This window comes from Prionailurus viverrinus, chromosome X (assembly GCF_022837055.1).
Source record: "Prionailurus viverrinus isolate Anna chromosome X, UM_Priviv_1.0, whole genome shotgun sequence".
In the NCBI taxonomy this organism is placed as follows: domain Eukaryota; kingdom Metazoa; phylum Chordata; class Mammalia; order Carnivora; family Felidae; genus Prionailurus; species Prionailurus viverrinus.
The window spans coordinates 86,902,311-86,918,220 of record NC_062579.1 but is presented as its reverse complement, the minus strand read 5'-3'; the positions used below and the strand labels follow the sequence as shown (position 1 = coordinate 86,918,220).

At 39.1% G+C, this 15,910-nt stretch overlaps 1 pseudogene; it reads right to left on the bottom strand.

Moving 5' to 3' along the window:
* The window catches only part of LOC125157040 (glutathione S-transferase P-like), a 62,388-nt pseudogene that overhangs the window by 11,099 nt on the left and 35,379 nt on the right, over positions 1 to 15,910 (bottom strand).

Below are 15,910 nucleotides of genomic sequence, written 5' to 3'. Positions count from 1 at the left end.
CCATTTTTATATCTTATTAAAGTTTTATTTAAATTCCAGTTAGTTAACATACAGTGTAATATTAGCTTCAGGTGTACAATATAGTGATTCAACACCTCCCAACAACACCCAGTGCTCATCACAACTAGTGCACTCCTTAATCCTCATCACCCATTTCATCCCTCACCTACCTCCCCTCTGGTAACTATCAGTTTGTTCTCTATGGTTAAGAGTCAGTATTTTGGTTTGCCTCTCTTTTGTCCCCCCATATTCACTCGTTTTGTTTTGTAAATTCCACATATGCGTGAAATCATATGGTATTTGTCTTTCTCTGACTTGTTTTGCTGAGCATAATACTCTCTAACTGCATCCATGTCATTGCAAATGGCAAGATTTCATTCTTTCTCCGTGGATGAGTAATATTCCATTGCGTGAATATATATGCAGAACTTGTCCCTTGGTGCAAAGGAATATAGAGTGTATTGGGTGATGAACAGGAATTTGGTGCGCTCAACAGCCTTAATGCTTTATGAAATGTAGTATGTGGTGACCCGTTGCTTTAATCAATAATTTGCATCTCGTCCCCAATGCGATTTGTTGTCTCTATCTGTTTCCTCTGGAATGACACTGAACTAATTTCATCAAAACCAGCTTGATAGACTGAATAGAAGCAGCGGACTTAAGCTGTCAATCTTTAACAAGTATCACCGATTTGTAGGGCAGTTCAGAAAAGGGTTCAAAGATGCAGTTAATCATTATTCCTTTTGTAATAGTAAATGCTGTGAGCTGTGGTAGTTTGGTCACTGCTAAGTGTGAAATAGAATTCAGAAGTGTTTTTCTTAGTTTACGCTGGGAAACATTCTCTGAAGAGACAAATATTGGCAGATACATATGGATGTGCTACGAAAATATTATTTTATAAGATAGGTATTTATGCATGGGTTAATGTGGGAGTACATCAGATGTGTGACCAGTGTAGTCAAAGAAAATTGAGTCAAAATGAAACAGTGGAAAATGTACTAAATAAGCAACAACACTAAGCTAATCTGCAAAATTGATAAAATAACAAGGAAGTCATCATAATAACTATAGTAATTCAGCGTTATGTGCTAGGCATTTTCACATGCAATGGAACATTTAGATATAACATGGCCCTACAAGGTAAGCATTCATCTCCTTCTAGGGATGAGGAAGCCAGAGACTACAATTTGTGACATGGGGCACCTCAGTGGCTCAGTCGGTTAAGCATGTAACTTTGGCTCAGGTCATGATCTCACGGCTCATGAGTTCAAGCCCTACGTCGGGCTCTGTGCTGACAGCTCAGAGCCTGGAGCCTGCTTCGGATTCTGTGTCTCCATTTCTCTCTGCCCCTCCCCCGTTCGTACTTTGTCTCTGTATCTCTCAAAAATAAATAAATGGCAAACAAATTTATAAAGTTTGTGACGTGATTAAGATCACCCAGGGAATACATTGTAGAACAAGGATTATAAACGCAGGGTTCTTAAACACTATTAAAACAATGAACTTGTTAGAGGTCATTTGGTGAGTCTTAGAAGTGTGGAGTCATGTAAAGATTTAGGTGTGCTTGCCATGGTCATGTGTTTCTTCGATAAGTTTTTCTGGTTTTGTTTATGACTCTTTTGTCTCCACAGCCGTAGGAAATAATAAGTTCATATAACAAATAAATCCATCCCACATGTTTTGTTTTTGATATTGGTTGGGGTATGTGTTTGACTTCCATGTGGCCTTTTGGTTCATGGGGCATTTTCAAGAGAATCATTTTTCCTTTATTCACCATCTGTATTATAGTTCAGCCTGTTTACAACACTATAAAATCAATTAAATTTGAGAATAAACAAAGCCACTAACTTTGACATAGATCATCCATAAGATTTACGCTCCCCTGTATAATTTTCTCCTTTGGAGTTTAAATAGGTAAGAGGTTGGACGTGTCCACCTTTAGCTAACGATGACCAAACAGCTCTGCTTTCTTAAGAAGCACACCGCTAGATAGGTGCAGAAGATGGGGAATGTTTTGACTCAGACTCAGTTAGTCATGGGTAACAATGGGGACTGAATTATATTTAAGTCAAGAATCATTTTTCTCTTGTATTTCTATTTCCCTTTATTACCCATCCTTGAAATCAGTGGATGTCAGGATGAGCAAGCTCATATCAATATGGCTTTTAGGACGGCAAAAAATGATTATGTTCACTCTTTGGAATTACATGAAAATGATTACAACTTATTAATATTTCATTTAAAACACATATAAACCTCTAGTCCCAATAAATTTTATAGATGGATGCAATATTGGAGGTTCTAAAGACGGTGCAAACGAGGAATGCAAATAGTGATTTATTTTCATTTTTTAGTACTATTCATTTCGTGTGAGATCTGTATGGATTAAAAATACTTTCAGATACTTTATCCAAAAATATTTAGTCACTTTAGGATTCACAGAACATCGTTTCAAGGGCAGTGCTTTGAGCTTGTAATGTTGAGAATTCTGAACAGTGTTTTATCACACCATGCAGTTGGAAAAATATCGTGATGAATCTAGTTTATATTTTCATGCTTTAAATTCATAAATATTGCCAAGTTCATAATTCAGTTAAAATCTAAAGTGTGCATTCAACAATTTTAAATTTGCTGATTTTTCCATTAGCATTAAACAGCTGCTCTCCATTTCCACTAAGGATAAGACCAGAAAGAACGACACTTACTGCATGAAGGATATAGACTAGCATTAGCAAAACCCTCCTATCAGCTTAGTGAGATGTTAGACAACGTTATCAAGGGAGTTGTTAGTCATCTATGCCAGAGATTTTAAAGAAGTCAATGGTGTTTCGGGGAATGCATTAGGTACAGTTTTCAATGCAAAACAAAAAGAAGAGCGTAATAAATTCTGAAGTTTTTTCAGCCCTGTAATTCTGTGCACATTTTATTATAACAAAATATCTTGCTTTAATTACAGGGTGTCATCATCAGAAATTGGAAATGTATATCAGGACAGCAAGTGCCTTAACCTATACAGCTATTTGACTACACCAACACTAGGTAATTAAGAAGTCATTTTGAGGAAGGAATGTGCAACTCCAGATCTATAATCCCAAATCCTACTGGACACTTTCACCAAAACACATGCATGTCTTACAGGCACCACAAAATCCCAAAAGGCTACTCAAAACCAAAATTTTTTATAATATTCTCAAATCAGTTGTTCATCTTTTTTTTTAAATTTTTTTTTTCAACATTTATTTATTTTTGGGACAGAGAGAGACAGAGCATGAACGGGGGAGGGGCAGAGAGAGAGGGAGACACAGAATCGGAAACAGGCTCCAGGCTCTGAGCCATCAGCCCAGAGCCCGACGCGGGGCTCGAACTCACGGACCGCGAGATCGTGACCTGGCTGAAGTCGGACGCTTAACCGACTGCGCCACCCAGGCGCCCCAAATCAGTTGTTCATCTTGAGTTGATGTTTTTTCCACCAACCCAACAGCCTCAGAGAGAAAGGAGAGTCATACATGATGTTGTCCCACTGTCCTTTCCCTTATCCCAAATTTGAATTGTTTCATTAACCCTGATATACTTTCAGAAACATATCAAATCAGTCCCTTCTTCTTCATCTCCAGGGCCACTGCTTCCCTTTAGCAACAGGGTAATTCTCCCCACTGCTTCTAAAATCTGGCAGTGGCTGCCTGTTGCATGCATAGGATAATTATGAGTTAAAAATAATCCCTTCTTGGTCTAGCCCTTGACTGTATCTCTGGCCTCATCTCCCAACCTTCTCCAAATAAAATTCACTCACCTAGTAAGAACAACTCATTTTCTTTCAAGGGATCCGCTTGTTTATATCCTCTTCCTTCTGCCTGGATCTTCTTCTTTGCGTCTCCACCTGACCACGTTCAAATACAATCTCTAGAGTAACCAACCTGCCTCTATTATGGTGCACACTGCATTCTATTGCCATTACCACTTGTCTGTCTCTCTCCCTAGACTGAACTGCAGGGGGCATAGTGACAGTCAATATGTAGGTCATGTTTGCATCCCAGTAACTCAATAGATCTAGCACATAGTTGAGGTTTAATAAACTTATTAATATTATCCGCCAAGTAGAATTTGCCCAAGAGTTGGAGGGAGCTAAAACAACACCTCCCCCGGGGTCCTGTAGTTTCACAGCTTTCTTTAAGTTGTATGTTCATCGTTACCCTTGGGCAAATGGTCAACTTGAAGAAAAAATTGGCCCAATGGTAGCAAAACTTTTAGAGGTAAAGCTCTAAATCAAGTTAGTTTCTCCCATGCAGTGCTTGGCTCTGTTTTTAGACATGACTCACTAAAACTAGTCTATCTCCAGCAAGCTAAGCAATGAACTTTTCTGGAAGAATTTGTCAAAAATTCTAAGTTGAAAACATTTTAGAATGTTTGAAGACAAATGGAGAATTAAAATTCTTGAATACTCTATAGATGAGTACATACTTTTCTTTAGAACTCAGTTTTGGATCATATTGTATTATATTATGTTTTTCAGCTTTATTGAGATATGACTGACAAATACAGTTGTAATATAAAGTGTACAACACGATGATTGATATATGTATGCCTAGTGAGAGGTTCCCCACCATTGAGTTAGTTAACCCATCCGTAACCTCTCATATTTACCTTTTTTTGTGGTGAAAAACATAAGTTCTCCTTTCTTGGCAAATTTCAATACAGTGTTATCAATTATAGTCACAATTTTATACATTATATTCTCAGACCTATTCATCTTTAAAAAATTTTTTTTAATGTTTATTTATTTTTGTGTGTGAGAGAGAGATAGAGCATGGGGGAGAGGCAGAGAGAGAGGGAGGCCAAGAATCCTAAGCAGGCTCCAGGCTCTGAGGTGTCAGCACAGAGCCTGATGTGGGCCTCGAACTCATGGAGTGCGAGATCGTGACCTGAGCCGAAGTCGGACGCTGAACTGACTGAGCCACCCAGGCACCTCTTAAGATTTTATTTTTAAATAATCTCTACACCCAACATGGGGCTCAAACTTACAACCCTCAAGACCAAGAGTCTCATGTTCCACCGACTGAGCCAGCCAGGACCGCCCCCCCCCCCCCCCCGACGCCTTTTAAGTCTTTAATACATTTTTAATTGATTTTTTGTGAATGGTATAAGACAGGGGTCGAGTTTCATTCTTTTGCATGTGGCTGCCCAGTTTTCCCAACACCACTTATTGAAGAGACTTTCTTTTCCCCACTGTATAATCTTAATCATTAATAACTCTTTTGATATAAAGCTAATATAACTAAATTATATAGTTAATTCACGCCCCAATGGCCTGTGGCCTAAAAAGAGAGTAATCTGTAAAAAGTCAGATTTTACCAAAAATAAGAATTATAATAAAATTTGGGAAAAAATAATTCATGAAGTCACTTTGCAAATTACTTACGCTCATTTTCATAAAATGCATTTGTTACTCTGATAATAGGAAGGGATTTTGAAATTTCGATAGGTTGGTAAACCATATAAGATCATTTGGACTTTTTTTTGTGTGCGATCTTATAGCTAACCCTATGTATTTTCCTTACTTGAAACAACAACCGAGTAATTAATCTCACGGTAGTAACGCACCTCTGGAGGCAGCCCGTTCCTTTTGACTTTCGTAAGATGTTTCCTCGCACTGAGTTGTCATTTCTCTCAGATTTACCCAATGGAGCTTCTTAAGTGTGTTCGTTCCCTTACATGGTAGTCAAGTTATTTGAAAGCGGACCTCAAGCGTCCCCCGTGTTTCTTTTCCTCACACTACATATCGTGGAATTTTAGGCTTCCTCACAGTGTTGGTTGCCTGCTTCTGGAAACACTTGTTTTTAAAATGTGGTGCAGAGAATTGCATTTGATAACTGCAGGCGAGATCTACCTTGCGGTGGGACTTTGCAACTCACGATCTGGGTACTGTAGCTGCGTAACCGAAGCCGAATTTTGGATGAATATAGCTGGTAATTGTGTGAATATTTCAAAATAAATATCTGAATGCAACTCGATTTATGTATGGAAATGGTGGTCGCTTTAACTCCCTTAGTTCCTATTTGAAGTGCTTCCACACTGTCTTACAGAATTTTTCCTTAAATCTGAAACTAATTAATTTCCACTGTTGCAGGTTCTGACTGTTTTAATCTGCTTCATAAGCTCGCTTTAACACTCCATACCCTCTTTTGATAAACCTTCCCTCCCCACTCTACCAGTGTTCGAGATGTTTTAGAACAGTTTTTGAGGTATTCCTGCTGAGCTAGCACCTTGTAAAAACTTTCCCATTATGGTCTCAACAATCTGTAAAGGAGTAAATAAGAGGCTTAAGCGAAAAAGAATTTAAATGTCCAATAACAGTAAGCAAATAGCTGCCATATAAAGGAGTATTACTAGGAGAAGAGAATTTTGCTTTCTAATTAAAAATAGAGTGTAAAGTAGCTTCCTAGGTTGAGAAAAAATTGTCATGAGGCACTTTAATTCTTTTTGTTGGAGATATATTTTTATTGAAATATACATGGCATTCAACGTTATATTCATTGCAGGTGCACAACAGAGTGGTTGGAGAATTACATACATGAAGAAATGCTCACCGTGAGTGTAGTTACCATTACAATTACCAATACATTTTCCCAACATTTCCCAACATTTTCCCAATGTATTGGTTAAGTTACCAATACATTATTACAATATCATTAACTGTATTTCCTATGCTATACTTTTTTTTTTTTCCCCTTCTCGTTATTTAGTTATTTATTTTTTTGGTCCTGGGACAGGGAAGGCAGGCAGCCCCTGCCTCCTGCTGGGGGTGCCACAAGCCCTCCCTGTTTCCCATTGCCACCGATGGGGAGGTTCATGTGTTTGGAGGAGGCCAGGGAGGCCTTGAGCTTGGGCCAGTTGCTGAGGCGGACCAGGTAGGAGGAGAGCAGGGGAAAGGAGTCCGGGCATCGGAGGGCCAGCACCTGGCGAATCAGCTACAAGTCCGGCAGGTTGCAGTTCTTAAAGGAGATCCTGTTGCCCAGGAAGAAGGTCTGCCCCACCCCTCTACCCCCCCCCCCCCCCCATTCAGGTTCTGGGACGGCAGGGTCTCAAAAGGCTTCATGTGCCCCAGGAGTGCCTTCACATACTCCTTGCCCGCCTCATAGTTGGTATAGATGAGGATGGCATATTTGCAGCGGAGACCCTCCATGCCGTCACGCTCTATGTCCACCAGGGTCATCGTCCCCTGCTGCTCCGTCCCATACAGCCCGGGGGAGTGGCCCGGGTGTCGCATTGGACTGGTACAGGGTAAGGTCTCCATGTTGGAACTTGGGAAATTGCCCATACAGACAGGAGGCCTCCTTGGTCACCACCTCCTCCTCCCAGGTCGGCCCCTGGTCAGCCAGTAGCGTGCCCATGGCCTTGAACAGGGAAACAGACGATGGAGTAGGGCAGCACAGTCACTGTGTGGTCAGAGGTGGTTGTGGTGGCGGCAGAGGTCCTATGCTATACTTTTTATCCCCATGACTTATTTATTTTATAACTGAAAGTTTGTGTCTTTTAATCCCCTTCACCTACTTCATCCATCACCCCCACCCTCCTTCCCTCTGGGAGCCATTGGTTGAGGTAGTGCAATTCTTTTTATTTTTTTATTTTTTTTTTCAACGTTTATTTATTTTTGGGACAGAGAGACAGAGCATGAACAGGGGAGGGGCAGAGAGAGAAGGAGACACAGAATCTGAAACAGGCTCCAGACTCCGAGCCATCAGCCCAGAGCCTGACGCGGGGCTCGAACTCACGGACCGCGAGATCGTGACCTGGCTGAAGTCGGACGCTTAACCGACTGCCCCACCCAGGCGCCCCTGAGGTAGTGCAATTCTTAAGTAGAAACATGTTGCTGATTTAAGAAGTAATTTAAAAAGTATAATGCCTTGGGTTTGCATCCTTCCCAGAAAATATTCTATGAATTTCCATATTTCCTACGTGATTTCAGTTTTCGTGCTAAAGTTACTGGCAAGTTTCCATCCATGGAGCACCTCCTGTTTGTGAAGGGATAATGTTCTGTATGAAAATCTGAACTGACTAGGAAGAAAAAAAGTATCTCAATGTGATTATTTGCCTTACTAAACAACTTACGATTTACATACTTTCTCTTGCTTTTTTATTTTGATTGATTTCTTTTTCTTTCAAGTTTTTATTCCAATTCCAGTTACTTATTTTTAAAAAGATTTTATTTCTTTGAAAGAAATTTTTAACATTTATTTTGAGAGAAGAGAGAGCTAGCACAAGCAAGGAAGGGAGGGGCAGAGAGAGAAGGAGAGAGAGAGCATCCCAAGCAAGCTCCATGCTGTCAGCATGGAGCCCAACTCGGGGCTTGATCCCATGAACTGTGAGATCATGATCTGAGCCGAAACCAAAAGCCAGAAGCTCAACCAACTGAGCCACCCAGGTGCCCCTAAAAGATTTCATTTTTAAATGATCTCTACACTCGACATGGGGCTGGAACTCACAACCCAGAGGTCAAGAGTTGCATGCTGTACTGTCTTAGCCATTCAGGTACCCCTGGAAAGCAATAAAGCTTTTTTAAAGTGAGAAATAATGAAAAAAAAAAACAACGCTGCTACGCTTTTAGTTGCACGTTTATTACACAAAGCAAGGAACACCCACATGAGACTTCTATTCAAACAGGAAAAGCCTGTTCGTATTGATTACTGTTATCGCTACTGAATCTCTGGGTAAATTTTTCTAAATTCTAAGAATCTAATGGACAGAAAAAAACCCAGATTGGCTGTTAATTGAAAATGTCTTTGTAAAAATTTCAGTAATGAAAATATTAAGAGTAATGTCTACTTTTATTGAAGTATACTATTAAAAGCGTCTTGCCCTATTTGTAACTTGCCTTGTGCTTTTTCTATTATACTTTGATATTTTTCAAGTTCATTAACACGTCAGTGGGAAATTGAATTTAAAGACCATGTTTTTCACATAGCACTTTTTATTATTTTCCTGGCAGTTCCAAAATGAAATGTGAACTTTAGTAATGCTAAAATATCAAAACATGTTATTTTTTCCAGCATATTATTGGAGGGCTTTTATCTTTAGTTTTCCTTAATTGACACATGACAAATCTGTTTATCAAGCAGGCATTTTCTACTGCATGGGAAAATTGTTAACCTGTGGGAGTGACAGATGATTTTGAGAATGTAACTTTAATCATTATCTCTTTTGTCACCAAGTACGAAGACTGCAGTAGATAATGGTACTGCTTTTTGTGACATTTCATTTTTCTGTCAATTTTTCCATGCTAACCTCTTACATAAAACAATTCAAGTTTCTTAACCACGTATGTTTCCTGTAAGTTAAAGCTTCTCTTAAAAGAGATCTTTGGCAATTACATTTCAACTTTTCACGGAAAATGGGGTTTCACTATACTGATCTTTCTCCCATACGTTTATCAGGGTTACTTAGCTTATTCCTGGGATCAGAACATTTTCTGGTAAATTCTGTTAAGACCGTAAATACTGCCCTGATTTCTGTATTGTTGATTACAAACCAGTCTTATAAATTTGTGGATACTTTGCTTATAATTGGATGAAGATTGATAAATTCTGACTACATATGCAAGCCAAATAAACAATCCTTGTATATGCACAGGTTGGAAATGAATGTTGATTATATATATATATATATATATATATATGTATTTATATATACATATACATATATACATATACATATGTATATATGTATATGTATTTATATATACATATACATATATACATATACATATGTATATATGTATTAATATATACATATATGTATTTATATATATTTATATATATATGTATTTGTATATATATTTTAATGACCCCATCTTTCATCTTGTGATTCCCCATTTCTCTCCAAAACACACTCATTGAAATATCCATGACTATGGTCATTCTCTAATTTGAAAGTGTTCATACTTCCAGATTCTACTCTTTTTAGGGCTTTTTCATAGCACATAGAGAATTTACTGCTAATAATTTAAAAGTGTTTAAAAAGACCAATTAAACTTTTTTTTTAAATGTGTTTAATTTTTTTAATGTTTATTTATTTTTGAGAGAGACAGAGCATGAGCGGGGGAGGGGCAGAGAGAGACGGAGACACAGAATCCAAAGCAGACTCCAGGCTCTGAGCTGTCAGCACAGAGCCCGACGCGGGGCTGGAACCCACAGACCATGAGATCATGACCTGGGCTGAAGTCAGCCACTTAACCAACTGAGCCACCCAGGGGCCCCCCCCCCCCAATTAAACTTTTAAAGGATACTGTGAAACACGAAAAATTCCTAGAACTAAATAATTTTTATACAGTAGAGAAGTGGACTCTGGCTAGGCAGAATAGTAATCTTTCTTTTAACAAGACTCAATTAACTTAATTGTAAATTAACCTGAATTTTCTGTTCTCTTCCAGAAAAATGAATTTAGGTAAAAGAAAATTTTTTGCTAAGTGTTTTGGGGCCAATTAATATTCAATTAAACGTTGTCTAAACCTACTACTGCAGAACTCTACCATCAATTCGAAGTTCAGCTTTTACCTACAACGTGAAAGTAGAGAGCTAGATCTTAAGCTGAATGGTTGCCAAATGTTGTTTTTTTTTTTTTTAAGTTTTTAAAATTTATTTTGGGAGAGAGACAGTGTGTATGTGCTTTGTGCGTGAGTGAGGGCAGGGCCGAGAGAGGGAGAGAGGGAATCTCAAGCAGGCTCCACATTGTCGGCTCAGAGCCTGCCGAGGGGCTCAAACCCATGAACTGTGAGATCATGGCTTGAGCTGAAATCAAGAGTTGGATGCTTTACCTACTGAGCCACCCCGGCACCCCAGCCAAATGTTTGGTGTAGGTAATGAGATAGGTGCTGTAGGCTGATATTCTTTATGGAGATTGGGGAAGCCTTAAAATGTGACCTTAAATATGGGTATTGGTTTCCATTAGGTAGATAGAGAAGAGGAAGGCATTCCAATTGAATGTAATGGTACAAATGGGCTGCCTGACCAAAATGCAAGGATGGAATTAGGATAGGCTTGGCTAGACCAAAGGATTCTTATATTAGAGCAAGAAATAGGTGTGTAGACACATAAATCAGGTTGTGTTCCAAAACGATTAATCTTGTAACATTGTATATAATAAACTACAGTGAAGAGTGAAGACAGATGGGTCAGTGAATCAGAATACTCTGTGTTCGTTCTCGAAACACATGAAAATGTCCAAGAATTGGTTGGTCAGAGGCAATGACAATTTAAAGGATGGTATGGGACTGATGATGACATGGCAACTGGTTCTGAAAACCAAGGAAGAAATAAACAAAGACATGCAATATTTAGCATCTAAGTGATTGGATACTGTGCTTTTGGGGCAGCATGACATAATGGTTAAGAATGCGGACTCTACATTTAAAGTACGTTGGTTCTAACGCCCCTTACCAGAGTGTCCTCATCTGTAAAATATGGTTTTACGGGAAGGCCTACCTTATGTAAAGTCTTAAGTGAATTAATATGTATTATGTTCGTAGAAGAGAGTCTTGGGATAAAAAGGGTGATTGGCAAAATTGTTGACTCACTGACAGGAATCAGAAAGTCCCGCACGACCGTTCGCCGTGTGCCCGCAGGGTGGGAAAGTGAACTAGCATAGTTCAGAAACTTGGAGAGCTATAAGGCCTACATAAAACATACTGTATTCAATTGTCTCTCAATCAGAAATTAATTCAGAGCACCCTATTTTCTTAGCCTCCCACTATAATTAAGCTACTTGACTTGATCCATAAATCATGCTTCCTGTTACATCATTGTCTGTGTGCCAAAGGTAGCTGCAACAGCTCACCTTTATGAGTGAAGTGCCGCTGATCTTTATGAGTGAAGGACAACCTAGACAAAAACAATTCCAAGGCGATGTGCCATGTTCTGAATCAGGCTTGGCATATATGACTCTACGGAGGCAATTTTCTTCAGTTTATGTGAGGCCTGTTGATATTATTGCAGTTCATTTGCCTGTAGAGTAAATTTACACCGCCAACAGATAAGTTTGACACTTTCATTTGTACCGATACAGCCAATGAATATACAATTTTTTGTTGTTGTTGTTGTTGTTCGGCATCACCTAGTCTCCCTGAAGCAAAGTCGCTCGGTAAAGGAGATTTTTTTTTTCTCTGTCAATTTTCTCTCTGCAAGCAAACACCCACCCAGCCAGTGGGATTTCTCCGGCCCTCACCGCAGATTTATGCCCACTGGGTTTTCACAATGTGGCATGCTTTGCAAGGAAGTTGGACTCAATTAAGGGAAAAAAAAAGTAAGTGCTGCCCAAATAGCCATGTTTTCCAGTCTGGGTACCAGACTGACTGCTGCTGAACGTTTTTCCCTTGCCACATCGGTAATTCATTTCACACATAAACACACAAAGTTCGTAGGAGAACTTTTTTGAGAGACTTGGGGTGAGGACAATTTTTCGTAGTGGTGCTCCAATTCTAAATTTTTGCTGGGACGCCTGGTAGCTCAGTCAGTTAAGGCTCCGACTCGGATCATGATCTCATGGTTTGTTAGATAGGGCCCCGTGTTGGGCTCCACACTGACAATGCTGAGCCGGCTTGGGATTCTCTCCCTCTCTCTCTGCCCTCCTCCACTCGCTCGCGCGTGCGCACGCTCCCTCTGTCTCTCAAAATTAAGTACATAAACTGTAAATTTTTGCTTACTCCTCTTATGCTTCCATACATTAAAGCCAGATTGGGGAAACACTAGGACAAATCCTGGCTTTCAAAATCTGAATCTTTCATTTATAAAATCGCAGAGCTACATGTGAATGTAAACTATGCAAAAGGATATATATATATATATATATACACACACACACATATACATATATGTACACACACACACACATATATCTTTTATATATAAGAGAAACCAACTGTGCTTTCTGAATGACATAATCCTCAAGACTCCAGCCATTTTCATGGAATGGTTTGTCCTATATACATCTTCCTTTCTTATCACATCAGGTGGTCTTCCTCGGCGTTTCATGATGGATAAAGGTTCATGAAAAAATGTCTTAGGAAACTAGTGACAACAATTGTAGTGAATTAAGTTGATTCTAGGAGACTGCTATTCAGGATAGGGTACTCTCTGAGAGGCTGAGATAATGCTGGTGTTTCCATTTCAGTCCACATCCATCATCAACTTTGCTTTATCTATGAAAGCAATTATGTAGGCTAGTGCATTAGGTAAAACCCAATGTGTTCTTGGGGATATATAGCAATTTCACGTTGGAGTTCTTTGCTGTTAACATAGGGAATATTCTACTAAAAATGTTAATTTATAAGAATTTTACAGGAAAAGCCATTCAAATAATGGGAGGGCTTTAGCAGTGCTGTATTAGATACTATTGGTTTGCTTAAATCACTTAAAAGGAACTTCTAGTAAGGCATTCTCAGAACTTCCATTATGACAACCATACTTTGGTAGAGATGGAAGGCTTAATTATGGAACAGATCTATGTTATTATTTAGCTATGCAAATGGAACTTTCTATCATTAAAAAAGATATTGGTTGATCAAGCCATGAAGTTGAGTATGTAGGACCACTGTCAAGTTGGTCACAAATAGTTTGCCCAAGCCTGCTGCTTACATTCGAGTGGCACTTACTCCTCCTGGCTGCTGATTCCTATGGCCTCATGAGGAGATCACCATGATCATTTGGCTCAGGAGAAGAAAACTCATGTTTGATTTATAGAAGGTTCTGCTGTCAGACAGCATGCTATCACAAGGTAGAGGTGGATTACGGTCACATTACAAGCCTCCTTGGGAGTATCCCTAATGAGTAATAAGAGAGGACAATCTTCCATGTGGACACAGCTCCGAGCTCCAGTGTTTCTCTGGAGGCCCAGTTGGCCTGAAGAATAACATGGTCTAAAGAATGGATGTACACTAATTCATGGACAATAGCTATTAGAACGAACAGATGGTTAGGGGCTTGATGGGAGCAAGATTAAAGGGTTGATGACAAGAAGTTTGGGAAAGAGGAATTTGGATGGACCTCTTAAGATGGTCTCCAGTTGTAGATATTTGTGTCTTGTGTGTGTAAATTCTCCCTAAATGCACTTACTGCAAAGGTGGGCTTTCGATAATCAGGTTGACAAGATGACCTATGCAGTGGATGTCTGTCAACTTCTATCCTTAGCTACTCCAGAGGTTATTGAAAATAACTCATGAAGGAAAAAATGGTCTTGGTGGCAGGGATGGAGATTATGCGTGCATGTGCTCAATTTTGTAGACGTTCCCTCTCCAAGACATTTCTGCCTAGTATCGCTGTTGTGTCCACAGTCGATCAATAGCAGTGACCAATTCTGAGTCCCCTCCATGTATCAGAGGATCTGTCAATTACCTGCCATCATGGCTGTGAGGGGCTATGGACAGAGTTGTCTTCATGGGAACAGAAACTTATCGGGGATATGGATTTTCCTTCTTTGTTTGCCATATTTCTGCCAGCTCCACTGTCCGTGAACTTACTGCATACCCTAGTCACCATCTTGATTTGCCATACAGCACTGCTTCTGAATGAGTCATGAATTTATGGAGAGAGAGTATGTGTGCCAATGAGCTGACATTCCCAGGACTCCCGCCTTGTAACTTATCAGTCAGAATACCATTCCCGAATCTCTATCTCTAGTTTTTACTTCTGTTTTTCACACCCACTTTTCAGTTTCCTGTCTTTATGTTTGGTGCATGCTGTTCCATCTGCCTTCACTATCGTTATTCATTAAAATGTCTATATCTTTTGAGAACCACCCCAAGCATCGCGCTTGCTCCCTTGATTCCTTTTTGAACTTTGTCCCTACCTTTCGATTGACACTTGCTTTAATCAATAGTTTTTGGGTAGTCATTTGCCTATTGGTCTTATTTCTTTGCAGGCTTGGAAGTATCACATGGGCAGGAACTGTATCTTACTCTTCCTTACATCACCTGTAGATCCTTGTGCCCAGTAAGTCCTCAATAAATATTTATTGAATAGTATCAATAGCACATAGCTTTGTAATACTGAATGCATAAATGAGTAAGAAGAGAAACAAGGCAACAAAATAGCACCTTAGTGTAATATTTCTTTTAACCAGTGTTTCTTATATGGATGTACATAGAAATTGACCTGGAAAAGAGAGAGTCACCCTTTCTTGATTTCACCCACTGAACGTTGCGAGGAAGCATGAAAAATGTGGGAATAGAAGCCTTTCCTTATCAAAGTGACTAAAATTCTCTATATGAAGGAGAAAATATGTGCAGAAGGCATTTGAGAGCAATTTTTTCCAAACTATAAAAAATGCTGTGGAGTTGAAAAGACAAACTTTATTGCAAAATTTGAGTCAAAATATCTCAGGGTTGAATATTCAGAAAAAAAATACTTCTTTTCCCCTGGTCGTATAAGAGGTTTGCCATTGTAGTTGAATAGACAATATACTGGGTCTATATTCCACCGAAGTTAGAGCAAGGAGGATTTTTGTTCGTGTTTCTATTATCTAAGGTTGGAAATTGAGTGTGTGATACAGGATAAATGGACTTTCTTGCTGCCATTGATTTCAGATATCTTAGTCACTTCTTTCGTTTGTGAACCACCAGGGTTTATGTGAGCATATATCATTTTAAATGCGTTGGTTCTTGAATTGGATGCAAGTGTAAAGAAGAAAGCTTTGAACATCAGAACTTAATCAAAAATAAAAACAACTTAAGCTGTCTATAGAAGATGCCATAGATTTATGAGTAGTATGAATTACTGTGACAGTTTTCTTTAAATATGTCAAAACTCACTCCAGATGCTCTCTTTGCTTTATTGAATATCTGAAAGCAAATTGATTCAGTCACATGAACTCTGCCCAAGCAATATATAGCTTCTGCTTAGCAGAAGGTACCTCCCTTATAAAAATA